The 27,968-nt window shown below is 35.3% G+C and overlaps 1 protein-coding gene across 2 annotated transcripts in view; it reads left to right on the plus strand.

Annotated features, from left to right (window-relative positions):
* The window catches only part of CSMD1 (CUB and Sushi multiple domains 1), a 1,067,087-nt gene that overhangs the window by 193,467 nt on the left and 845,652 nt on the right, over positions 1 to 27,968 (plus strand). The gene's annotated exons all lie outside the window — the stretch shown is intronic.

Here is a 27,968-nt window from a genome sequence, read left to right on the forward strand (position 1 = left end):
AAAAAAAAAAAAAAAAATGTATTTCAGAGGGGATAGTAGCTGAGGAGTGAAAAAATCTGAATTTTAATCCTGTCAAGTTGAGGCAAGAACCTCAACTCCCACGTAGAGGCCAAGAACCCAGGCCTCCCACGTAGTCTGAGTGTTGTAACCAATAGGCTATTATGCAAATACCCACGGCACTGAGATATAAAGTGACTGTGATTACTGTGCTTTGTGCTGAGTTCAGTGCTATCAGTGTGTGGGAGCCATGTTCAAAATAGGCAAGTTGGGTCCAACTGTGTTGTTTTATTTGTAAATCACCCAAAACCTTAGCTGTTCAGATACTGTCTTCAGTGAAGGTATCTGATCTTCTGGAAGTTACACTAATGCATCTTTTGATGTCAGGGGAAAGAGATGAAAATCTAAGCACTCCACATATTCATATGCATTATAGTCAGGGATTTTTTTGAATGTTTTAAATTGAATTGCCTAGATTTTATATTGGCATGCTTCAGTCCTTTTCTGGGCTGCAGTAGTTCATTACAGCTTAATAAAAATTTGTCTTAAAGAAAACTCCTTTTATGTATATATAAAGTTGATTTTTTTTGTGATTATTATTGATGCTGACAATTTGTTTGCGAGAATGGTTGTGGCAGTCAGACTGAAATTCTTGGTCATTCTGAGGGTGGCCAAGGAAGGAAGAAAGGGAAGGATTTTTCTGTGGGATACTGGTTGCCTCAAAACAATTTGAAACCTCAATTTTTTTGTTTCACAGCTGTTTCCAAGTTTGTCACTTCCCTTTTTCCTCCCCCCTGATCCAAAGGTTTCTGTGGGGTCTTTTGGGTTACTAATGACCCCAACTAGGGGAAAGAGTAAAGCACTGGTGGCTGTAGTTAAGCTATGGTGTTAGAATCATAGTTTAGGTTGGAAAAGACTTCTGTGATCAAGTCCAGCCTTAATCCAGCACTGCCAAGTCTACCACTAAACTATGCCACTTTAGTTTCACAGGTATGCATCTTTTAATGTCTCCAGTGATGGTGACTCCATCACTTCCCTGGGCAGTCTGTTCTAGTCCTTGAGCCCCCTTTCAGGGAGGAAATTTTCCTTACCATCCAATTGAAACTTCCCCTGGCACAACTTGAGGCCGTTTCTGCTTGTCTTGTCACTTGTTAGCTAGAAAAAGAGACCAACCCCAACACAGCTACAGCCTCCTTTCAGGTGGTTGTGGACAGGGATGAGGTTCTCCCTGAGCCTCCTGATCTCCATGCTAAACAACCCCAGCTCCCTCAGCTGCTTCTCATGAGGTTTGTCTTAAAACCCTTCCCCAGCCTTGTTGCCCTTCTCTGGAATCCCTCCAGCACCTCAATGTCTTTTTTAGTGAGAGGCCCAGAGCTGAACACGGGATTTGAGGTGCAGCCTCAGAAGTGCCAAGATCAGAGGGGCAAAAACTGCCATTGTTTTGCTGGGGTTTCCATGAAGTTCTTCAATTAAGTCTTGATAAATGCATGTAACTTGTTTTGGCTAAATCAGTTCAACCAGTTAAGTCAATTTAAAATAACAGCAAAAGTGAGAAAATGAAGACTCTAACCTGGATTTGCCACAGTGGGTACACTTGCATGAGCTGCCAAGTGAACTACTACTCTAATTACCTTATTTTCAGTGCTTTTTTTTTACTTAGCCTAAGTAATTAGCCTCACTAATTAGGCTAGTGAGCATTAGCTTTTAAAAGCATGGGGTTTTTTTCTTGCTTTTTTTTTCCACTCTCAGTAGGTCCTGGGAGCCAGCAAAATCAGAGCTACATAAAGGATGTTATATTTATGTATTTTTAACTGGTAAGGGTTAGTACTGTAGAGCATACCATGCACAGGATTATCAGTTTGTGGTAATTAGTTAATTACTTCCATTGATAAACTGAAGCAACCTGTAACTATAGGAGAGAAACCTTCAGAACCCTATTGAATGTTTTGTAGAATTGTTTTCAAAATGGCATGTTGAGCTTTCCATGGATAGCTAATACACATTACACAGCTTCCACTGGATCAAAATGGGCTTACTTCACTATTCTCTAACTAAAATAGGAGTAGAGAAGGAAGAAACTGAAAAAAAGCATGAACAGGGCATGCAATTCTTTTCTTAGTATAGCTTTTGGGAAAAAAATTTAAAAGTATCCAAAAATAAGTGTTTTCTTGGGAAGGGAATGCCAGGAAAAATGAATTTTCTCCAGTAGTTAAAAGCCTGCAGGTTTTGCCCAAATCTTTGCAATGGATGTTAACACCCAGTCGTTAAATGAAGAAATATATGTGTTCTGCATCTCTCAGGTCCATTATTAATGGAAATAATTTTGTGGACATATCTTCCAAAAAGACGTATTAATTTATTCAAAATGCTCAGGCAGCTCTGAACAAAATTCAGTCCTATGAGTTATAGGAAATAGTGCAGGGCTTAACAAAAATTCTTAGCTTTTAGTGCATGTGACTTCATATGAAGTGGAAGACATTTTATTAATGGTAAAAAACCCAAACCAAAACCAACTTGACAAGGAGATGAAAATTGTACACATGTATATGTATATCTCCGTGTTACAGATTCGTGAGAGACATGACTTAGTCTCAAATAGTCTAACACTGGGTGAGTCATAGCATCTGCAAGGCATTATTTTAAAAGTATGTTGAAGTGGATCTTTCAGGGTGATTGGATTGGCTTCTTCGGCAAAAGTGTTACAAACACCCCCTATCTGTTAATATGCTAATAAAATTAATAAATTTCTATGAGCCAATTTTAACTTCTATTAGTTATTTCTGTATTTCAAGGCCTTTAAATCTTCCTCAAGAAAAGAATTGTAAGTTGATACTTAAGAGTAGTTTTGCTCAGTTTAGTGATATTGTTCTAGAAATGCAGGTATCAGTATTTGTTCTGAAATAGATAAAGGACTTCTGTAACAGTTATATGCTGTAAACAACTTATTTAAGTGTAGGCTGACAGTGGAAGCACAAAGTGAATAGACCAGATGTGAATACAGAGTTAGATATAATACATATAATATACAATATAATATACTAATATAATTATATATTAATAATTAATATAAGTAATATAATATGTTACTCTGAACACTCAGCCCTTTCCTGTGATAAATTACAATGTGTAGTAAAATAATATTTTTCATTTTTTGAAAAAACTAAATGAATATTGCAAACATAGCTTCTGGAGCAGCATTGTATTCAAGCCTATTATAATGCTGACTTGGTCCCAGTTTATAGCATAGTTCACATCATGCTACACTTTTATTCCTTCCCACAGCAAGTTGAAGGCAGGCTGTACACTTCTCTGTTAAACAAATGCACCAGTTTTCATTTAATAATGGCTCTAAATAACTGCTAAGTAGAACTACTATAATGCTATTAATATATTTCTAGTTAGTATTATATTTTGACAGAACAAAATAAGGAAATCTTAAGACTATGAAATGAATTCAGTTTAACAACTTTTTATCTTTAGAACAAAGTAAAAATAGATTATTCTGATCATTAGGTAACTTTAATATGCCTTCATATGAAAAGTTTTGGCACAATATTTCAGTGAGCTGAAATTTAATGCATAGGAGAATTGCATAATAGGGGTAAACAGACTATAGAATAAGTCTAGACAGGCAAGTCTTATTTTAACTGTGCTGCAAGAACAAGAGAGTTCAGCATATGATTGCACTATTGATTTAAATGCTTAAAGTTGTGCAATCAATACTCCATATGAAGCCATTAATAGAAAGAGGTCATGTCATCACATATAAGAGCTTGGGAGCCTTTTTCTGATTTTCATAATAGTGTTGATTGTGCTGCCAAAATAATTTGTGAATTCACCTTGTCAGGTGATTTGAAGTTCTGACTTGATTAAAATAGCATTTTTTTCTTTAATCAGAATTAAAGATTTAGCTTAGATTAAAATGATGCAAAATTAGTAATTTTGAATATATATAGGGACAGGCATACTTGGGGAGCACTGAAATTGGCCCTGCCTCTGTGAGAAATGCTTGAGAACCCATGATTCCAAACTGATGAAAAGATATGGACACTTTAATGAAATATTGCAGTTTCCTGATCTGATTTTTGGTGTGGAAATATTTTTAGTGATGCTCGAATTCCGATAAATTGGTTAAATGCTGTCTTCTCTACATGTGATCGGGAATTAGTTTTAAATATTAAATTTTTAAAAGATTTTATAGATTTAATTTGCATGTATTTTTTCTCATTTTTGAAGGACTTTGCTACATTGGTGCAAGATTTACATGCTAACTGGGGTGTAAATGGCAGATCTTCTGTGTTAAAACTGTGTCTTAATTTGTAAATTAAAAATAATATCTCATCTTTAGGAAGGTCTCACTTTCCTTCTTTCTTTTTTTTTTTTTTCCAATGACCTGAAACTACTCCAACTTATTTTGTTGTGCCATTCTTCAAACTGCCATGTCCATTCTCTTTTGACCTCTTACAGATTTATTTATATATGTATTTTGGAAAAGCTTCAGAAAGTAACTTTGGATTAAAGTAGTACTTTCCATTTCATATGGAAACTGAATTCAGTTGCCAGAGGAGGATTTTGGACTAAATGATGTATTATAAATGCATAGGATGAAACTGATACATGTGAACTTGAGGACTGCAGTGAGTGAAATGAGTTTATGCCACCAACAGACTAAATATGGAAATACACGTTTACCAGTGTGAGATGGTTATTTTACAAAATGATTATCCCTAACCTGTCAATCCTTCCATAGAAGGAAGCTTACCAAGTGCATTTTGAAATCTGGGGACCTCAAATTCACAACTGCTGGGCACCAAAGTCCACAGTTTCAGTACCCAGGTTTGTTTTGTGCCTTATTCTAATTTTGCCTCTGTTTTTTAGTCTCTCACCCCTGCTCACCAGAGCAGTTAAGAGTTTTCAGTGTGCTTCATACATAGACTCTTTTGCACTCAGTTTTCTAGATAATTATTATAACTTTTAAACTGAAAATGAGAATTCCATTTATGCTCAATATTGTCTTAGTACAAGCCACAATGCAGCATCCTCTGCTGCTTCTCCTGTGCTCCATCACAGGGCCATGGGTTGAATTTCCTTAGCTCTGTGGCCTGATGAGAAACTAATTGTCTGAAGACTGTTTTTAGGTTTTCCTTGGATGGACAAGACAATGATATCTCTAGAAACACTGTGAGGAAAGTGGTTGAGGAAAGAAAGCACAAGGAAAACAGGCCTGCCATTTTAGCAGGAGTCTCTTGTACTAAGTTAAACACAACAATGAATCTGGAAAAACAAACATTTTCCAACTTCCATTTAGTGTGGAGTTCCTTTTATTTTTTTATTTTTTTATTTTAATTTAAATTCTGACCCATTTATAAACATCTATAGTCCAAAAATTTGACTGCACTTTTCAGCTGTAAGTAAACATCATTAAAAAATGCTACTTTTTCCTACCAAAATTACTATTCTTACATTGGTAATCTTCTATTAACTTGTGAGATTTTATACATATTTGCATTTAGGTCTAAGAATAGATTTAAAATAGTTGAAGTTATGTCATAAAAGAACAATTATGAGTATAAAGAGAGGAAGACAGCTAGGGGACAAAGGTTATATATGTGATATAGCAACACACACATAAAAGTGTTTTTGTTAGTACTTGCTTCCATTTAATTTTGGACCTTTCCCTTGATATTGATAAAAGGTGATAGACTTTATTTAATCTTGAATCTCCCATTCAAATGAGTAGTTTTGCTGATGAGAAAAGAACTGCTCAGTAAGCAAGAGCTTATAATAAAGGCTGTAGAGTTTGTAGTAACCTCAATAAAAATGTTACAGTCTTCCAGAGAAAGTATTAGGCTAGATACCTATGTCTGCAATATCTGTGCTCAGAGATAAGAAAAATACTTTATGGCTCAACACATAAGTGACTGTAGGTTATTTGCCCTTGTGCTTTGGTCTGAAACCAGCACGTTTCATGACTAGAAAAATATTTCCTGAAAGAAAGAAATGCACATCTATCAGACATACAGGAAATAAAAGATTTCCCTATGTGTAAGAAACTTCAGTATCACACCAACTAATCAATATGAGAGATTAAGCCTAGGTATCTGCCAGAACTATCTGTCTGTTTGGAGATTCTGGGACTGATTCAAGGCTTTGAATCCCCTCTTCCTGGATAGCTTCAGAGTCAGAAGTTCAGTTTTGGTTTTTTGCTTATTTTTGGCTTTCCAGTTTGATGGTTTCTCATTATCAAGTAATGGCTTCAAAGTTTCCAGGGTATTCATCTAAAGTCTAATATGATGTACACACAGTGTTTTTTATTTATAATAGTGACAAAGAAGTACCTGAAACACGTAAAAGGAGATAGTCCTTTCTGTAAAGGGTCCTATTGCAAGCAGAAAACACCTGAACAACCTCCACCTCCTCAGAAGAAGCATACATGGTTTCTTATTGCCAGCTGTGTAAGCTCATCAGAGAGTGGAGTACATGATCCTATTCAAATGATCCTGTGCAAACATCAGGGATGGGTTGGATGGGGCATGGAGCTCCCTGGTCTAGTGGAAGATGTCCCTGACCATGGCAGGGCGATTGGAATCAGATGGTCTTTAAGGTCCGTTCTAACCTGAGACATTTTAAAATTCTATGAAACCTTTCAAACTACTGTGAATTCCTGGGTATCTTTTGGAGCATGACTAACTCCTGTATCTAGGTGTATCGCTCTCCTAGGTTCTTGTTTGATAATTTTCAGTATTTGGTTATCAGAAGGGGCAAGGCCTTCTACCGGCTAGGAGATAATTAGAGATAAATCCCCTTTCCTGCACAGATGAATAACTCACAACACTTTTTTAGATACCAAAAAAGTTATATACTTGGTAATGTTAGTGTTTGACTGAAATAATATTTCAGTCAAATATTTGGAAAAATTGACTGAAGTATTTGGACTGAGGCCCCACAGTATTCATTATATTCACACTGCTGAGGAATTCCATACAGTCTGCAAAGCCATGGCATATATCTATTGTGAAAAGAGAGGAGTGTAATGCATTGTCTTTACCTTCTGTTCTTCACTGTATCTTACAGTCAGATGGTGTCACAAAATCCATGGAATTTGGAAAGAGGAAAAAAAAAAGCTTGGAAAGTTCTTTTAAATCTGGAGGAAGCACAGATTGTTTCCACTCTTTTATCATTATGGGACAGCAGGGCTCAGGAGCTTTCCTATAATCCTCAATACATAAGAGACTTGAGTATGCCTGAGGGATTTTCACATTACTATTTTTGTAAACAATGCATTTATGCAGCTTTTCTGATGCATGGAATAAATTTTGAAACCAAGTGTAGTGAGATACAGTTGAGAAGAAAGCTCTAACTTAAAAAAGTTGATCAAAATATCTCTATAAAAACATGATTAATAGACAGAACAATAGAATTTAACTTAAAAAATCAAAATGAACAGCAAAGAGAACATAAGAATAGCCTTTTATATTCCCCTACAACTCAGATTAGTTCCTTCCTTTATTAAAGACTGATTTGTAAATTTTGCAACCCTAAAGGATGTGCAGTGATTAATCACTTCCTCATCCTTGTGTCCCTGTTTAGTTTTATTTAGTTTCATTTTTATGGAAAGAAAAATTGCCGAGTTGCTTCTCTTCTGTTTATTCCTGGGCTTTCAGAAGTTTTGCTTTCTGCTGATCCCTTTTTTCTCAGCTGTTGAAATTGATACATTTCTCATACTGTCAAAATAAATATGCTTTGACAGAATTGTAGTGATCTTAATGTCTAGCTGTAGTGTATGGTACTGGCAATATAATTTAATAACCAATTTCTTTTTGAAGTCAATTGCAAAGTATTCCTACTAAATCAAAACAGAAGATTTGAAATAGTTTCCCTCATTAAAAGCCTATAGGACTCTTTTACATGTAAAAAACATTTTATAAATGCGATTTTTGCTTCTAACAGTCTTGAAAGTATTTGTGTGTGTACAAATATATATACAAATATTTATTATATATATGCACACTATACATATAATATAGGTATATTATGTATATATGTGTATATATGTATATATATTCTATATATATATACACTATATAAATTAATGCATACATTTTTAGCAAGTTTACTGCTACTTCTATTGAAAAGTTAAGTTGTTCAGAACTTAGCTCAGTTGCTGCAGCTGTGCTATGTTCTTCACAGGGTTGAACCAAGTGGTAAAACCGCTTTTTCTTTTAAAGATTATAGACTAGAAAAGAACCCAGTACTTTAAAATACAATTAATACAGACTTTCAACTTTTCCCATCAAAGGAGAACTCTGTTCAGTTCATTAGACTAACGCTAATATAAGAGCAAATAATATTTTTCTTCTTTCTTATCATGAAAGAATATCTATTTATATATACACTTCTCTAGAGGAAGGCCTCATAAATGTTTTTTTTCTATTTACTTACATGAAGGAGATTTAAAATTCTAAAGTTTAAATTAAACATATTTATTTTGTTTTAAATTAAGCCTATTTCTGCTGGTTTCTCAGCAAATAAAGATTTGTAAGGCTTCCTCTTTCAATTTTAATGTACTTAGCAATCAATTTTATGTCTGTAATTTAGGAAAATAATAACTAATATTTTGGTGCTAATTCCTTTTGATAGAATGCTTACAATTTCTGGCAAGAAAATGATCTACAGAAAATTGTTTTCAGGATTTATATATTAGATAAGATTAATTCATTGAATAAATTTCACAGAGCCCAGAGAAATGCTAAAAAGTTTTTCAATAGTGATGGGTCAATTCCATGCTCAAATTGAGCATAAGAGATGTCCTAGAGGGAGGACTGGAATGACTTGTCTTTTCTAAGTCTGATGCATAGTTAAATGTATTGCTGAGTTGGAAAGGTGAGGTGGTATTTAGCATCTCATCAGGTAACCACATTAAGAGTTAGACATCTAGTCTCATCTCAGTTTGTTAAAAAGACAATGGAGAATGACATTTCTATGTGATTCATATTTTTGTAAAGTTTATATAGAAAATAAAATTGAACGATTCACACTTCTAAAACTCTCATCTATCTCTGAAATGGGAGTCTTGATGACTAGTTTGCATTACATGACCAACTTTGGGTGGTTAAATGTAAGTGAGAGTAATCCAGTCCACAATGATTTTACATATAGGCATAATCTGACATTTATAAGACTTCTAGAAAACTGTGCTACTGAGTTCAGAGGAAGAATCAAGTTTGTGTCAGAGTTGTGTGTTTAAAAATGACCACCACTCAGTGAAGTTGGAAGAAAGTTCTCAAAATAATAATGGGAAAAAGAAAACATGTATCCTTCCTCTGCACTGAGGAAGGTCTTAACAAATTGTTGTTGGATGTGGTCAGTTGGTCTGATTGCTGTAGAGTTTGCAATGGGAGAAAAATGAAGCAATTTTGAAGCAATATGTTTAGAATATGTTGCAGATATTGAAGAAATTGTGATTGCAGATTAAATGATACATGATAAAGAGAAAACATTGCTCATGGGACAGTTTGAATTTTGTGGGATAAAAAAGGGTTGGTAAGGTTAAAATGAGACTTTTTATATTTTCATTTATTTTCATACATGTTCTGTTTTCATTAGAAAACCAAACAAAAGCAAATCAAAAGCAAAAACCTGACATATTTTAGTCTCTAGGGTAGGGATGATAAGTAAAAAAAAGGAAAAAATTGACAGTAAAATTTGCTAACTAGTAATATATATTCAGGGTTGGTTTCTAGAGCTTTTTGTCTAGGCAGCTATGAATAAAAGTGAAGCTGAATTTTCAAAGTGTCTTTTAAAAGACCTCATTAAAGACTTAAGCAAGTTTATGAAAACCATGTATACTTCAGAGTGGACCTAATTTATGTTGCTCTGAATATCCACTACAGACACAAAGGGTAGCTCTAGGAAATCCTTTGTAAGTAGGAGCAGCAGAGCTAGACAGCAGAGTACCACACTGTTTTCTCTTGGAATACAGGCACTTTATCTTACAACACCAGCTGAGTCATTCTAAACATTTTACATTTTTGTAATTGCTTATTTGTTTCCAGGTTTCTTCAACTGAAACCCTTCTAGTGGAGCAAAGGCCTAGATTTTATCCTGGATCTCAGATCTTCTGCTTTCTGTCTTGGACAGTCATTGGCTAAAATTCAGAAATTGTTTGGAAAGTAGACTTGAATCCAGGTCTTCCAACTGTGTGATAAAAGAGCAACCCCACAGAGAAGGACTTAGGATACTGGTGGGTGCAAAATTGGACATGAGCTGGCAATGTCCACTTGCAGCCCAGAAAATCAACCATTTCCTGGGATGCAGCAAAAGAACAGTGGCCAGCAGGTTGAGGGAGGTGATACTGCTCTTATGGTGCCCCACCTGAGTGCTGCATCCATCACCAGGGCCCTCAGCACACACCATGGACCTGTTAGAGCAGGTCCAGAGCTGGGCCACGAAAATTACTACAGGGCTGGAGCACCTCTCCTATAAAGACAGGCTGAGAAGGGTTGGAGTTCAGCCTGGAGAAGGCAATGGAGAGAATGTATTGTGGCTTTAAGCCTCCTTGAAGTGAGCTTATTAAAAGGAGAAAGACTTTTCACCAGAGGCTGTAGTGCCAGGAAAAGGTTTAATAGTTTTAAATTGAAAGATGGTGGATGTAATGGAAGAAATTTTTTATGATGAGAGTGGTGAGGCAGTAGAAAGGTTTCTCAGAGAATATGTGGTTGAGCCATCACTTGAAGTGTTCAAGGTTTGATGGGATTTTGAGCAACTAAGTAAATGTGTCCCTGCCTATGGAGGAGGGGTAGACCGGCCCAAAACCATTCTGTGAACTTAAACTTGTGTTTGATTGTCACAGGAGTCATTGCCCCACAGTTTTCCTCCAGCATAAGCTTTTGAAAAGTATGAGGTATGCATAATTAAGAAGCTTTGGTCAACTAGACATCATATGTTTTTTGAGGCAGTTGCCTAAACTCTATAGGGGGAGCAGATTTTTTGCATACTTTTCCATAACATTTAATGAATGTTACACTCCTGGCATATTTCTCTTTGTGTGGAAATTTCAATCCTTCTTTAGAGGATAAATATAGTAAGTCTACTTGTATAAATTTTCTATCATAGTAAATATTAGAATTTGGAAAAAAGTGAAGCAACAAAATTGCAATGACCTAACTAAAAGTTCTAGATTTTATTTTTGATTACCTGCTATTCTTTTAAGTAGCTTATTTGTGTGAAGAAGAAGAGATGTGTTTTTAGGAGAGAACAATAATGATGTTGAACTGGAGAATGTTTACAAAGTTAGAGAAATGGTTAAGGAATGGAAGGAGACTGGATGTGAAGGAGAGAATTAAAAAAGTATGAATATGTGATCATACAACTAAAGACTATCATCATGCATAACTAAAAAAGCACAACCTATGTTTTTGTCTTTATTATTATTTTAATAGGATTACGGCATATATTTATGATTTTTCTCAGACTTTTAGAAACAAAGTCCCCAAACACTAACAAATCTGCCTTTCTTTGTCACAGCCATTGCATATGGATCTAGTTCTCTCTCCCACTTATTCTAGTTCAGCATTTCTTAGTTTTTCACATTCTGTGAGTGGAGGGTGTGAGTGTATGTGTGTGTGTGTAGCACTCATGCACACTCTGGTGATTTTGGAAAAACACCCCCTCTTCCTATGACACCATCCTTCGCTCCACTCTAAAGCAACTGGAAGCTTTGGATTTTTTTTACTGAAGTAGAACTAGAAAAATAAATAGCTGTTATATTAGCATACCCAAGAGAAATAATAAATTTTAATATTGGAAGGAATTGGGACAAAATAGCCTTAAAACATGTCATACCGCTCTTGTAAGAAATGGTGCAATTCAACAAAATAATGAGCACTAGCAGCAAGTGCAATACAAAAATGTCATCACTGCATTTATCCTTGATGAATACTGTATGAACTCAAATCAAAATATTTGTATAAATAGAATTCCATTGAAAGAGCTTTTATTTGCAACTGGTTTTAGTGCTAAATTGGATCAGAAAACAACTTTATGCTAGTAGAAAAGTTCACTAGTCAGGTTACTAAGAACATGGCACTGTTATTATCATGGAGAGGAAATCAGGACCTTCTCACTTGAAACAAAAAATACTCCAACTGAAAAAACCCTGCACTTACTAAAGCTTTCTTTATTTTCAATCTGAAATGAAAACAGCTTTGTTGCAAACAAAACAGATTATCAGCTCTTATATATAAGCAAAATTTGCAGGAATATATCACCATCACCTACCTGCTTATTTTACTGATTCACCCAGTTTTGTTAATTGCAACAATCTCTCTTGTTTATTGTTCTGTGCAAATATTTTTATCTTTGTAAGACGCAAGCTTCTGTCTCTGGACACATTGGTTTTGTAGTTCTGACCACACATCTTGTGTACAGATTAAGGAAAATCTGTCTGCTAAGGATAAAAACTAGTTTTGTTCAAGTACTTTGTCAATCATTTCAGTCACCACCCATTTTGAAAGGTAAATATTTTCAAAAAGTCTGTATGTGAAAACAGTGGTCTCATGGAAGTTTATGGTTCAAGGAATATCTTCCCACCATGCAAACCCAGTATTTCAAGGTTTTAGACACATTTTCCCACCCTGAAGTTGCCTATTATCAAATTATTTCACAGCTTTCTTAATTGTCTGATTGAAGAGCTGACCTCTAATACCAAAAATTCAGTTATTTTATGAGAATAATGTGTGTTTTTTCTCTATTATTCATAAAACTTTTTGTCTTTGTGGGAAAAGACTTTCAGAAAATTACTGTGGTTTTTAACTAAACTTTTTTGTGGCCTTCTGTAACGTGCTGATAGTCCCACAAGAAATTATATCATTCTCATGTGAATGCCAACATCCCAAAAGAAATTTCCAAGGTCATTCTCCAGCTCAAAGTGTCTGTAGATGTATCAAGATTGCCTGTTTGGAAGATTCAGCACACATTAGGCATAGTGTTGCAAACTAATAGATGATGTTCAGTGAACAGGGTCTGTGAAAATCAAGGACCAAACTGTTATATTCTTACAAACTATATTTTCCTCCTCATAAATGACTGCTCAGTGAAGTCTCATGGTGGCAGTCTAATCCATGTGTATTCCTTTCACTTGCTTCCTACTGAGACAAACAATAATAAAAATGTTTTAGGCAAGTATTAGGCCAACCAAAGCTCACATAGTATGAATTACTCATGACAACTTGCAAGATCCTCTTTGTTATAAAACAGTGGTTTAAGAAATTCAGTAATAGCTACCATTGCTATTAACATTGATTAGCTACTATAACTATTGATCAGCCTGGCTGTTAATAATGCTAATTTTTATTTGGTAAAAAAAACTAAATAAAAAGGCAAAGGTTTTACAAACAAAAAGGACCCAATGTATTTAGCTCCGTAAATATTTTCCATGAAGGTAAGAAAAGCAAAACCTAAGAATGGCTAATGTTCTCCTTATTAATGTGCACCTTATTAGGACCTTTAAATGAATAAGAGAACCAAAATATTTAAACATAACCTATTAATTGGCTGTTATTCAGAATCTGACATGGATAACCCTTGATGCTTGGAGGTCTATCCCTCCTCAGTGATACCCCCCATTTGGTAGAGCTGACCAAAGTCAGAGTCTGGTCTATTTATATATATCACTGACTGATAGCAGATGTCTAGAAAAACTAAGAATATAAGCATTTTTTCAAATATACTTATAGGTCTGTGTGTCTGAGAGACTTGCTAAGCCAGAGGTTTATATTTCCTTCTAAAATGATCTTAATGTATCTTCAATTCTTTTTTTTTTCTTCTTCTGCTGACTTCCCTATTGCTACAGTCCAACTGCTTTCTTGTTGAAATGAGTTCCACTGTTTATTTATACACTAGGTGAAAATATATCTCCTTTGGGTTTGAACATATCAGCACAAGGATTGTTCTGAGGAATAAAAACAGAAAAATAAAAACCAGAAGAATATTTTTTCTTACCCCTGTCATTCCATGTACCTCTCCTACCTTTGCCCTTAGCAGTCACTTTTGCACGCTAATAAATCAGTCTATTTAGGCTCCCTTTGCAGAAGCTATTTCCTGCTTTTAATCATCCTTGTAATTCTTATTTACACAATTTCTGATAAGATAGTGGATTTGAATTTTCATACAGACTTCAGATTAGACAGTAAGTTTAAGCAGGGTTTAATGATAATTCTGATTTTTTTTTCCACTAATAATTTAAAACATGGTGTTGACTTTTGACTCTTATGGTTTTATGGCCAAATTACTCCAACAGTCCAGCTACTTCACAATGGTTCTCCTGAGTTCTAATAGGTAGCTTGGAACCCATTTCTATGTGTGCAAAATTCATGATGGCCTTGGACACAGCAGTACTGTACCTGTGCCAAATGGAATTTCTCAGTATCACAGTCTTCCTGCAGCTCTTCACATAGCAAAAGCAAGTGAAATTGCAGCTATATTCTATATCTATTCTGTCCATCATACAACTAAACTAGCAAATAGTCTGTAAAAAAATTTAACAAATGCAGTATTACAGACCTCTTCCCTGCACTTGCTTTGATTTCTAGTCATGTATACAGGGCTTTGTCTCAGAAGCATAGAAATAGCAAAGTAATTGATAGAGTATCATTAAGAAGATCAGATGAGAGAGTAAATAAAAAAATGTCATTGCCAAAGAAGCATCTGAAAATGGAAGGAGGGCGGGCAGGAAGGAAGGAAGGAGGAATCATTGTATGTGCTGGAAATTCAACTAGTGTTAGAGTTGATCTGATGTGATGTAGCTGGTGAAGACACGCCAGCTTGTATCAACTGAAAATCCACAGTGTGTGACACAAAGACAGTTGGCTTAAAGAGGGCAGAAGATAAATAACTGAGAAAAGTCAAAGATATTTAGTAATAAACCTGCTTGTTGAAGATTTATATTTTTATGAATAGATCAACTTGCAGGAAGTGTATTGGGGGCTGTCTTATGTTCTTCAGGTACTGTAATTTCATCTGGTAATTCCTTTATGTGTGACCTTTAATGTTCTTTTCACTGACTCTAGTCTTTTTAATAGCCTACAGAATAAACACATTATAAAATTAAAAATACATGGTATGTCAAATTACAAGAATCACAAACAATATTTTCTTATTTTTAAAATAATTTTATTGATAATAAGTATGGTATTTCATGATCAGATTTTGTTTACAAACTATGAAATTTTGTGAATCCTAAATTCGTTTTTAAAATTCACTAATACTCCAGATTTTTTCTGTGAAATTGTAAGAACATTGTTTGTATGGACTGGGTGACTGCAGCTTGTGACCATACCTTGATGTACACAGCTTCAGGTATAGATTGCAGTGACAGAAAGAAAATGTTATGGTTACAGCTAAAGCAAATAATCAATTTAAATAGTCAATAATGTAGCTGAAGCGTCACATAACATTTTGCTGTCTTCTCTGCAAGCCATTGTGGACAATTTAATTTTAGAATTTCTATCACAGGAAGCCATATGTTCAGTGTTTTTCACATACATATGATCATGTTCCTCCCTGAATAAGGAAAGTTGTAGACAGAAGGGTGAACTGGGAGTCAGGTGGGCTAAGGGCATGACAGAAGTGAGCACTTCCAGGATTTCAAGAGAAAATCATAGCTGTAGTTTAATAACTATTATGTTGCTCAGTGAATTAATAATGTATAGTTACTTGTATAAAAATTGTGGAGTTGAAAAGGCTTTTTATTGTTGGGGATAAGAATCTTCTAACTAATTAGAGCTTGTTTTGTGGTATCTGCTAATTGAATATTCACCTCAGTTAACATAAACATGTTTTCAAATGACTGCTATTTTCTCTGTCTTTATGTTTTGTACCAGAAATGTGCCTGTCAGGTGAGATGTGAGACAGCATGACATAATGCAGTCTGATGTAACATAAGTGAAAGCCAATATTTTAGATTCTTATCCTGCTGTGGTCGAGGACCATGTGCAATCTCCCAAAAGCATGCACACTTCTGTTGAGCCATTCTAGTAGCTTCCCATTCGGATTTTTCTGCTCCTGGAAGCAAGACAGATATGTAAATCATTAGAGTCTGTATTTACCGAGTGGATTCTTCTGTCACTGAGATCTGTGGATTCCTTGGCATTGACTTCAGTGGGTGTATGATAACACACCTGGACACTTCCATAGTCAGATAATCTGTGCTACTGTTCAGAAAGGCTAGGGTCTCAGGACCAATGCCTTCCACCCCTCATCACCCCCATACCTCAACTATTTTATTTAAAGGCAGGTCACTTGATTATCACAAACATCAAAGCAAATAATTTTAGGCCTAGAGAAAGGGCACACAATGTTGTATTTTTACCTTGTCTAGAAAATTGTTTGCATTAGAATACGTGTTGAACCATAAGGGTATCTAAATTAAAAATCTAAAGAATCTTAAAGAATCTCCATGTCATTTTGTGTAAGCAGTGACTATGAACATTAGAATAGCTCACAGGTCTGAGAGCAATTCTGCACCACAGACACAGGCCTGACATGGCAGATCAGCCTACGTTTCACCCACCCTGGCACAACCAGCTTTAGCAGTGCCAACATGAATATCATCTACTTGCTGTGCTGCTTCTGGCTCTGCATTTCCTGTCAGTCACACGGGTTCCTGAGGATGAGTCAGTGATGCAGACAGCTTTTTACTTTTGTACATTATTTCACATAAAATGAACATAATAAGGTTTTGCTCGTAATAATCTTGCAAAGAGTAGATCTCTTCTGTGTATTTCAGCTGTGCCTTAATCAAGGATTAAAGATCCCTTTGAGAAATCGAGTTCAGGACCAGTCCCTGAAATAGTGCTTGTGTGTTGTGATGTAAACACAGTATGTGGGGGCACAGGCTACATGAATTGTCTGAAATAAGTTCAGTTTCTTCAATTTCATAGGATTTACCTCATTTAAATAATTTAATATTTGGGTTATTTTTTCAATCTGGTATTTAAAAATAGCATCCACTATAATTCCATGAGAAACTTTTGTGTGATATATAGTTGGAGTGTTGCACTCTTAGGTGAAATAATTTAATTATGTAATATCATAAGCATCCTCTTGCATCTTTATATTTTCAGTTTGTATTATCATCTAAGTCTCTTAATTTATTTGAATTCTGCTTTTATTTCTGGAGCATATCTGAATTATTTGCATAGGTGGAAGGTGTTTTAATTAGTAAATAGACAAATTACATATACACTATTTATGAAATATGTTTCTAATCAGCTGTACGTTAAAGCTAATGCTGATTGCATTTTTCTTACGGTTCACAACATTACTTGCTATTATTTACAAATATAAATAATTGATTGAGACTTACACAGTGGAAAACCTAACGCCGAAGCATTCTATTTCATATGGGAATAGTAAAACTACATCTTGCAATGATACAGAAAAATATCTTTTTCCTTAATCATTTTATTTCAGTATGAGCTGGGGCTACCAAGTCAGACTAGCAGCATTTTGGCACCATTTTGAGGTCATGAAGATAAGGCCAAAGGATTTGGAGTAATGCTGAATTTAACCTATAGTTACTCATTCAGTTGTGTTATTGATGCTGCAAGATGGTGGCTAACTACTCCAGTCTGAATATAGCTGTGCATGAATCTTAGCTACTGACATCATGACTCGGGCATAGCAGGTGCATCACCCTTCATGCCATCCCATTGCCCCATTAGAATAAGAAATTAACACTGTGTAAACATATCAGTAAGATACAAAACATAAGGTACTAAATTTCCTGTGATTAAGATTATTAGAACACATCATTTCAGTTCCATTCATGAATGTCTCACACAGCTGTACTTTGATTTTATAATTTCAAGGGACTGTGTGTCTGTTGCATCATTCGAACTTCAGTGATGTTAAGGAAAGTCATCAATTGTATATGTTTTGTGCGTGTAAATTTCTGGTTTATGCCTGCATGTTGTCCCTTTACCTATGTTTTGATGATATCTAAATTTGATAATGCTGCAATACTATGTTCTGTTATAATGTTAATTTTTCATTCTTCTTTCTTGTATATGCATTTCACAATACAAATATTTTGCTTTATCTAAAATTCAGATCTAAATCAGAAGCACAATTATGTGCATAGAAATAATGAACCTCTCAGAAGAATGTTTCATGATTTCTTGCAAAAGATCCATAAAATATAATTTTTACTGTTATGGATAAAATTCTTCCTGCAAAACATGCTTTTATTAACAAAGTGATGGTTTTAACATTAAACCCTAATGTAATGTCATCAGATATTTCTAAATTAAATTCTAAAAATAAGTCTTCTGTCTTTGAAAACGAAACTTCTCTAATGACTATTGAAAAATTTATTGTCACTCATTCTTTTCCTCATTATAACTTAGCCATTTAAATTGGAAGATTTTTCCTTCTCAGTTGATATCAGTTGACTCTACTCTGTTTAAAATGCAAAGAAGGGATGAATTCAAGTAACAAGTGAATAAATTTGAAACCTTTTCTGTACTGGTTGTGTGAACAATGGAAAAAATGCTGGAAAGCCTGCTGGATAACAGAAGTGATGCACAAAGTAATAACTTTCAGGGAAGAGAAAGTAGTTAATAATGTAGATGATGTTCTTGGCGCAGTTACAATGAGACAAATGGATTTTTCCTGGTCTTCAGAACTGGGCTTTTTGACAATAAGTTCTTTAGCAGTCGTTTAAAACCAAGCTGCTTGAACTGTGGTACACTTTTCAGCCTCACAGGGTAGGCTTCCTGTGACAAAGATTGTGATAAGAAAAGCTGCTATGAGATCCTGACATGTGAGCAAGGCTGTCAGTGGAGTGGTCTGGGAGAGTGGCATCAGTAAAAGGAATCAATACAGAAATGAAAGTCAAAGTGACAGTGCTGAAGTGATCTGATTTGGTACAGACAATTATCCTGTATGTTCTGGGAGTCTGGCAGAAGAGAAGTAAAGAAATCTTCAAGGTAGTTTGCCTACAGTTGTGTTGCTCCTGTTCCAGGGAAGCTCAGAAGAGAGTTTCTTTTATTGTTTGAGTATTTCACAAACAATGAAATCAGCACTTTCCTTTTATCTATCTGAGCTGTACAATGCTCTCTAATTCTACCAGCTGTTGCTAAGCAACTGTAACAGTAATAGTGATGTTTACCTAAAGCCTCAATTTATTTTACTTTATCTTAGGAAAGTAGAAAAATAAAATCCGAACTGTTCTCAGTGATCTCCATTTGCAGAATGAGTTTGCATCTATGAAGAATAGTCTTTTTTTCAAGGGTACTAAATCTACCTTTAGCTCAGAACTTTAAAACATGGGATCTTGCTCTCTATAAAATAACTTTTTCAACACCATGTTCTATATATTTCAAGTCTGGTATAGGCCTTGTATTGCTTTCCTCTCTTTCTGATGCATTTTCTTTCCTTCATTTTGGTGAATCTTAAGAACGATTGGAGTAGAATCAAAGGAAGAAAGAGTATGTGAAGATGTTTGCTTTACTGGGATATTTACTGCATTTTCAAAGGAAAAGGGATTAACCAACTTCATGTAATCTATCTGTTTTTAATTAAGGACTTATTGCTGTGTCAGAAGGAAGCACTGTCAAGCTGTAGCCATGAAAGAGCTATTATGGTCTTATTATTTTTTTGTCTCTACTAACCAGTGGCGCTGAGTTGATAGTGTTATACACTGGATTTTTTTTGTTGTTGTTTTTGTTAAAAGCCTTTTTTTTAAAAAAAAAAAGTTTCCTGCAGAGAGACTGTTGTCCCACATTTTATTTCGCCATTAACCTTTGTGAATACTGATTTAGTGGTCTTTTTGGGCAATCCAGTACTGAAAAGAGAACATGAAATACCTTTTCTCAATTTGGCAGCATAATCCAGTTTATGTATAATATACATTTCAGCACTTAGAACTTCATTAAATAAAAACTTTCATATACTAGTAATTGAGATGTTTTGCTCTGGTACACAGCAAAGCTAGCATTATGGCAGAATTGTTTCAGAATTGCTTGCCGAATAATAATATTAGTCTCTAACCTTTAGGAAATTTTAATTTCAATTAGGTTCTGGATAAAGACTTCAGTATACATAGGAAATGGTCCAAAAAGCTAGTGCCTGACTCTCATAGTACTAATCTGAGACTATAAAAACAGCAGCTTTTATGTTTCATCAGCACAGTCAATGAATAGATGTCCTGTAGCCAGAAGGGCTGAATTTAAAATGTTTTATAGATTGATGAAGTTCCAGTCACCTTGTGAATGTCTGCATCAGAATTTAAGGTTATTACATGCATTCAAGCATCTCATGTGAGAGGGACTCCATGAAGGTCCTAGACTGGTCACAGCCAAAAATTACAGGGTTTAAATAGATTTGTATTTAAAGGAAATCCATCTAAGTTTTGTAATTTAACTGCCATTTTCCCTCTATTTTTACCCTTAATGACAAACTACAGAATATTTAGTGATTCAGAAGCATCTGACAGTGTTTGGAAGGTTGAATCCAGCAGCCAACAGAGGTGAGGCTGCCCCATCTCTTTCCCGGACGCAGGCAGTGACAAGGCTGAGCAGCTTTTCCCAGTAGGCACACAGAGCACAAGAATACACCACGTACACATGTGCACACGTACACAGCTGACTGCATGGATGAACAGAGTCAGACATGTTCTCCCTCCAATGAGCTCAGGCAGCACCAGTGGCCTCACTTGATTTCCCATCTCTGGCCTGGGGCAGTTGTGTTCCACCACTCACCCACCCATGGAGCTGACTGCAATTTCCCTGGGCTTCAGTAGTCCCCCAGCCGAGGGTCTTGTCCTTGAAGAAGCCTTGCTGTGTTCCTCTCCTTTTCCCCAGCTCACCACATTCACCAGCACCCACACACTCGCAGACCTGCAGTGCCTCGTGGTGCTGCGCTGCAGCCAGGCAGGCTCTGGTCTGGTCCTGTCTGGGGCTGGCACAGGCTGAGGTCTCCCCAGTCACTGGGCCCCTGACATTAATCATTTCAGATCAAATAATTTTGAAAAAAAAATCTCATTAATTCTCTTGAACTATCTTTGCCTGAGTCTTGCAAAACCTAATAAGTAAATTTACACTGTTCTCATTTCATGTTGCGCTAGGACTGTCTTGAATATGTTTAAATAGCTGAAACACTGAAGTCTTGTGGTCCCAGTTCTCCCTGAGCCTGGAAAGTGATGTTGAGCACAGCAAGTGGAGTCTGGTGTGGCGCAGGTGCCCTCTTTGTGAGATGTCTGTGCTGGGGCATGCTCTAGGTATGCCAGTAAAGATGATTGCTTGCTTGTGAATAAATCTATGGTGATCCCTAAATTAAAAAGATCTCAGTACTTTCTGATTTGATTAATTCCCTGGAAAGTGCCTCATAATGGTGCTGTGAGGTTTTTTTATGGATTTTTAAAGGACACTTGAAGAAGGTACATGCTATTTAAAACGGTCCTCAAAGAATAGTGCCTTTGCCTCTCTGGCCATTTGACATTTCCGTTCTTGATTGAAGCTATTTAGGAAATAGCAGTTTTACTGAGTAGTAAGACAGAAAATGGCTTGAGGTTATACTAATGAGGAAGAAGTGATGAAGGCCCAGTGCAGAGCATGGCCAACTGATGGCAGGGGCTGCAGGGCCTGAAGGCCTAACTGGGGGTAGGAAGTGCTGGCAAATTACATAGAGCTCAGCAGAGGAGAAAATACAAAGAGAGAATATAAAAACAGAAGAGAAAGGAAAAATGTATGTTAGAAACAAGGTGTGCAATCACCTGTTCATGTCTTACAGTTCTCAACTGCTCCACCATCTCAACTGATAGCAGCAATAATTTCTATCTGTAATTATCCGTTGCAGTTCAACAGGAAATCTTTTTTGTGTACAGGACATGTGTGTACATAACACTTCTTTGCACTATCAAGGACATTTCCTGTTTATTCCTTTTGTTAAAAGTCATATTTACAGAACTGTTGCTGTCATGCACTTTGCCTCTCAAAGTAATCTAAGTTACCGTGACTAACACGACAGTAACAAAGTTCTGCAACTGTGCACGTGTTTGAGTTAAATTAGTCAAAATTTCGACATGAGGTGCTCTGGAGCCATGAGAAATGTGTGTCTGAATTTCCTGTGCAGGAAAGAGGATTTAAAATCTTTGAAGGCTCTAAACATCAGCTCCTATAATTTAGGCCTCACAAATAAGAATAGGAGAGAGATGATGGGACTCATCCTGCCATATATCCAAAGCATGTGGTCAGTGCTGTTTTGTGCCAGAGGGAAATATTCCCAAGATAAGGGGAGTGAAAGCAGGTGTATCAGTGAGATCTAAGTAAGATTTAGGGGCTTCTCAACCCTCTAAAGGTTTTTCTGGGAGTAAAATATTAGTGTCCAAGAGCATTGCAGGCCAGCATTGTAAAACTAAAAATTACTCCTTTTTGAGCACAGGTGGAGCAAGTACCCTGCAAGAGATTCTTGCTTGGCCAATAGATATTAACAACATAAAGACAAGAAGAAGAAAGACAGTAAAAAATACATATGCTTTGTTATTCTCATGCCTGAACTCTGTGGAAAATTCCTCAATGTCTCTGTTTTAAAGTTGAAAATTTGTTAGAACAGGTTATGGAACAAACAGACAAAATAAACAGTAATGTCACAAGCACCATGTATTATCCAGAGTTTAAAAGACAATCTAGGAAAAAACCTGCTGCACAGCAAAAATAATCTCCAGCTTCAATTCACCTTAGATGTCCATATTTAAAAGGGACCGAGGGCTGTTAAGGTATAAAAGCTGGAACACCTGAAATTTGTGTTAGGAAAATCTATTATGGAAAAAAGAAAAATCAATTGGCACATGATTAAATACAACATATGGAATAAAAAGTTTAAAATTATATGCTTTTCAAACCTATTAGAGTTCTCTGAATGAATCAGCCTGAATGTGGATAAAGATCAGAATTCCAAAACACAGTGACCAAGGGTCCATGGTAACAGCTGTAAAGGAAATAAACCAGGTATGGTATAAGAAAATTGCTGAAAGGTTGGATGAAAGTTGTGCCTTAGGAGAAAATGGATATTTTTTACAAAGGAAAGGAGTCATCATGACATCCCAAATAAATCTGTGCTGTGTGTTCAGTGTGCTCATAAGTGGTCTGCAAAAGAGGGTAAGCAATGAGGTAGGTGACTGTAATGATAGGAAGTAATGAATTCATGAAAATGAGGTGCAATTGTGAAGAATTACAAAAAAATAGCCTAATGTGACCAAGTAAAGGGGTGTTGGAGTAGTTGATAGAATTCAGAGTAGATGAATGCAATGTGATGCTATTACATAGCAATAAACTGTAGGAAATCTTCTAAATCACATTTTTCTACATAAAATGACAGGCTCTAGCCTCACTGTAATTCCAGAGAAAACAAATCTTAGTTATAACCCATAGACATATAAAATGTAGATCTACTACTTACCTTAGAAAAGAAGATATGAAATTAGTGGGAGAAGAGGGAGAGGGATTAAATAATGTTTACACATTTTGAATATTACGAGAAGTTTTTGTATCAAACAGTAACTATAACACAGTATCAAAATAGTCACAGAAAGCTGATAAAATTGCTTAGGGGCAAAGAACAGCTATATGATACAGAACTTTTGAACCTGGAAATAAAAGAAGCTGGAACATGAAAAAGGTCAGTGAGATGCTAAGTGACATAGAAAGACATAGATAGGTAAAAATCATCTGTATGCTCTCTTTTCATTCATAGACTTACTGGGGTGTCAAATGAACCTAACAGATGGTAAATGCTGGCAAACACAAAACGGGATTTTTTTGTGTTTTAGGATTCTCTCTACAATACCTGAAAGACCCTAGAAGTTAGTATAGACTCAAAGGATGACTCAGAGATGAGTTAATGGAAAAGAACTATAATATCAAAGACTATTTTACAGAAGGACAAGGGTACTGGAATGTCTTCATTATAAGAAATTCCTGAGATGCTGTTCATGAATGGGAAGGGTGATTTTTTGTCAGTGTCCTGCCCCCCTTTGACTTGCTGTTGGAGAAAAGGTACTGAGCAGAATGAGCTTTTATCTGGCTGAGCACAGCTGGTCTTACTTATTAAATTTACTAATACAACAAATTCATATTAGAAACTATTTCAAGGAATGAAGAAGATCTGGTCTTGCTAGACATATTTTCTCAGCCTCTGTAGCTGCAGAATGGAAGATGCTACTTACAGTCATAAGAATAAATGTGACTTCATTTTCATTGGCATGATTGATCAAAATATCTTTAGCATCACTGACTTTACTAGAGTTAGTTTTGATACATTTTATAGTTTTCGTGTTCAAAATACATGTATCCTGCAAAAATTCCTAACTATTATTATTGAAATATGTATATGTATATACACATATTAATCTTCCACAGACAACCTTATGAATCACAAGAAGAGGAGAAGTGCTCCTTTTTGTATGTTTTTTGTAAAAGCACTTGAAACTGGAAACAAACAAACAAACAAAAATAAGTCAATGAATATGGTAAACAGGGTGGGAAGTGTGTGTAGGCTGAGTATGTGATAAATAAACCTAAAGGCCCAGAAAAATAAAAATCAGATGTTTTTTATGAAGTGTTTTCTAAGGTTTTATTTTGTGAAGTTTGTTCAAAATCTTACAGCAAAGCAGTATTAAAATTATACTGATTCCTAGTGATTCTACCACCCATTTGATGTGATGTATTTAGGGCAAAATTGCAGTGTTTTGTTTTCTTCATTGGCTCTCACTTAGGGATCACAACTGAGAAATGTTGAGCAGGTGCAATAGGACTGGTACAAGTTATGCAAAGTAACTTTGAAAAATAGAATATATAGACTGCTGTAGTCAATTATTTTTCAACTACAACCCAAGAGCATCATTTTTCTTAAAATACACTTTTTATATCATAGGGTAAAAAAAGTTGTCTAGAAATATCTTCTTACAGACAACATATGACAAAAATAATAGTAGCCGCATAGTTTATACTCATATAAACAGTTATGTGGTATCATGCAAACAATCACAGTCTAATACACCTTTAGTATTAAAATAATTCAGTGTATTCATGTTGTACTCAATTGGTGACTGCACATCTTGTGAAAAATGGAAGTATTTATTTTGTCATTTTACAGAAAGGCCAAAGCTAAAGTGAAATGTATTCAGTGTATTGAGTGATATTCACTCTATATTCAGCGCTTTAGTAGAACTAGTTAATCTCTGCTAATATTTTTTAACATTTTCCTGTTATGTTTATCATCTTTACATTGATGCTTCTTTCTTCTCTTCAAATACACGTAAGAAACAAAATAGTCTTAGTTATACCATCAGTGTAATCTTTCTGGTCTGTGGTGTCTTTGCAATCAGAAACTGCATTATTTCTTGTGGAATACTGTATGCTCATCTGCTATCTAATTTGCTGCTACCTGTCACCCTAAGTCTCTTTGTTCCTGTTCTCCAAGTATATACTCCACTGAATCTCTCTTAAGTGGTTTGATGCTGAATTTACACCTTTGAAGAGGTGTACCATTTGGCAGGTTTTAGACTTACATATATTGACAAAATAGGTATTATATAGATAGCAGCTGGATTATTTTCTTTTTCCTACATTCTGCTCTGTTAACATGCTTGTGTCTTAACTAGGCAGAGACAGACTTAAAAGATGTGTTTTCTTAAAACCTCTTTGAGTGTTGCTTACTTCAGAACCAAAATCTTCCTTGAAATTATGTGTATTCAGCAATGAGTTTTCTGGGAGTTAACTGTGTGTTAAATGTCTTCTATGATTTTTACTGTTGTTTTTTTTTTTACTGAACACTAAGTAAATAAGTATATATTTATATATGCGTATAAAATTAAGAACAAAGCTAAATGGCATTTCACAGTAATCGTTTTTCTTTATGATTCTCCTTTGCCTCATGTTTTCTTGGGTGAAAAGGGAATAGGCAATATGTGTATGAATAGTTTCAGAACTGGCAGAATGATATACACAGGAGACTAAAAGAAAAGTAGAGAAAAAAAGGACTCTAGGTTGTACGAAATGCCTAAGTTAAACAGTGGTAAACATTTTCTTCCTTATTCCTCATTTGAATGTGTTTATTTTCCAAAATAATATTGCACAATAACCTGTATCTACAGATAGGAGTACAAAACACCTTTTGGAATAAATCTGGGAGCAATCACTGGCAGTTACAACAACTTCTGCAAGTAGGTAACAAGCGTCTGTGCAAGGAAACTGCTAAGTTATGGCCATGTGGGGGCTGTGAGAGTTCACTTACTACCCCAGCAATATGGAGTTTAAAAATAAAAGTTAATAAAGTTTATATTATAAACTTTATAACCATATTACTATAAAGTTAATAAAGCTTAAAAATAAAGGTTAATAAAGTTTTACTTTAAGCCAGCTCTGGGGTTCCCAAAGAGATTGGGGACATAATTTGCTTGTCTCCATGGATGTCAGAAATTTAGTTAAGATACTGCATTTACATATGCAGTTACATATGGCGTACTATATTCTTTATACACTAGAATTACAAATTTCTGCTCCTAAAATGGGGTTCTGTCTTTGACAGATTTTAGATGAATTGCTAAGATGCACTCCTTATTCAGTGCAAACCCTTCACACCCGAGCAGTAGGAAGGCTGCTGTGTGGCACAGCTTTCAGGGAGGGGTACTTGACTTACTGAAACCAATGTTGGAGACATGAAGTAGCTGGTTAGAGTAACAGGGTGGTGGGTTGTCACTGTAATTTCCCTTTTCTGTTTTCAGAACGTCAGTTCTGTAGTAATTAAATTATTTTAAATTGTTTGTGGCATTTGTATGACATTTCCCCTGTGGTTGTAGGAAGAAGGATACAACGTGTCTGCAAGAATGCTGATAATTTTTAGTGAACAGTACATAACTGAAACATTCATGCTAAGTTCATGGTGTAGTATGTTCCTTCTTTGCAAATGTTGGATAATAAGATGTCTTATTAAAGTGATTCAATGATAGGTATACCAGAAAAGATTTTTATTTTAAAAGTTTCCTGAATCCCCACAGCCTTTTTATCTCTTCATTAGAGTTATTATATTTGAAATTTAGTAAAAAATGATTACTTGTAAGTTCTTTAGTTTTAGGAGCAAATCCCTTTTATTAAATCCATCTTATTAAGATTTAGAAACCTCCCACAAGAATTTGACAGCTCTTCTCTGAAAGATCCAGTTTTGAGAGACCTACTGCTGGGAAGTTAAAAACAAAATTGCAGTCAGAAATACTCTTCTGCTTTAGGTATAACAATAAAATGTGGGATAATACTTGTTCTGAAGTGCTTAAAATGCATATAATAATCCAAGCATTACAGTCCACAGAATGTCCTTATATTTTTCTCTGTTCAAATATTTCATTAATGTTTTTCAGTCAGTACAATTCTTGTATGGGTGATTAATAAAATCAAGTAGGAAGCTAGCAATTGTGTGCACTGTAAGTCAAGGTTTCTTGCTGAGGACTTCCTGTTAATGAGCTATCATGCTTTCACAAAGTCTGTAGGATGTACAAACCAGACACAAAAGCCTGCTGAGTAAACCCTTAGTGTTATTTTTTGAGAATAAAAAAAAAACCAAACAACTAAAAGCAAACTAAAAAAATCACCCCACTCAAAAAAATGACCAACAAAAATCCAAACAAACAAAAAAAACCTCAAACAAACAAACAACACCCCCCCAAAACCCCAAAAATCTCCAACCAACCAACCCATCAAAAATATCAAACAAACAAAAAAACCCCACTTTTCTTATCACAAAATACATGGAACTACAAATATACCACAGAATTTTTCCCGTGTTTTTTAAGTATAGAAATCTCGTTGTTAGTTGCAACAGAAAGCATAATAAATGTGTCTACATTTTTCTCTTCATATTAAAGTAGGTTTCAGAACATCAGAAACTCTGATATTTTAGTACTTATATAGAAACTT

This window comes from Parus major, chromosome 3, assembly GCF_001522545.3.
Source record: "Parus major isolate Abel chromosome 3, Parus_major1.1, whole genome shotgun sequence".
NCBI lineage: Eukaryota > Metazoa > Chordata > Aves > Passeriformes > Paridae > Parus > Parus major.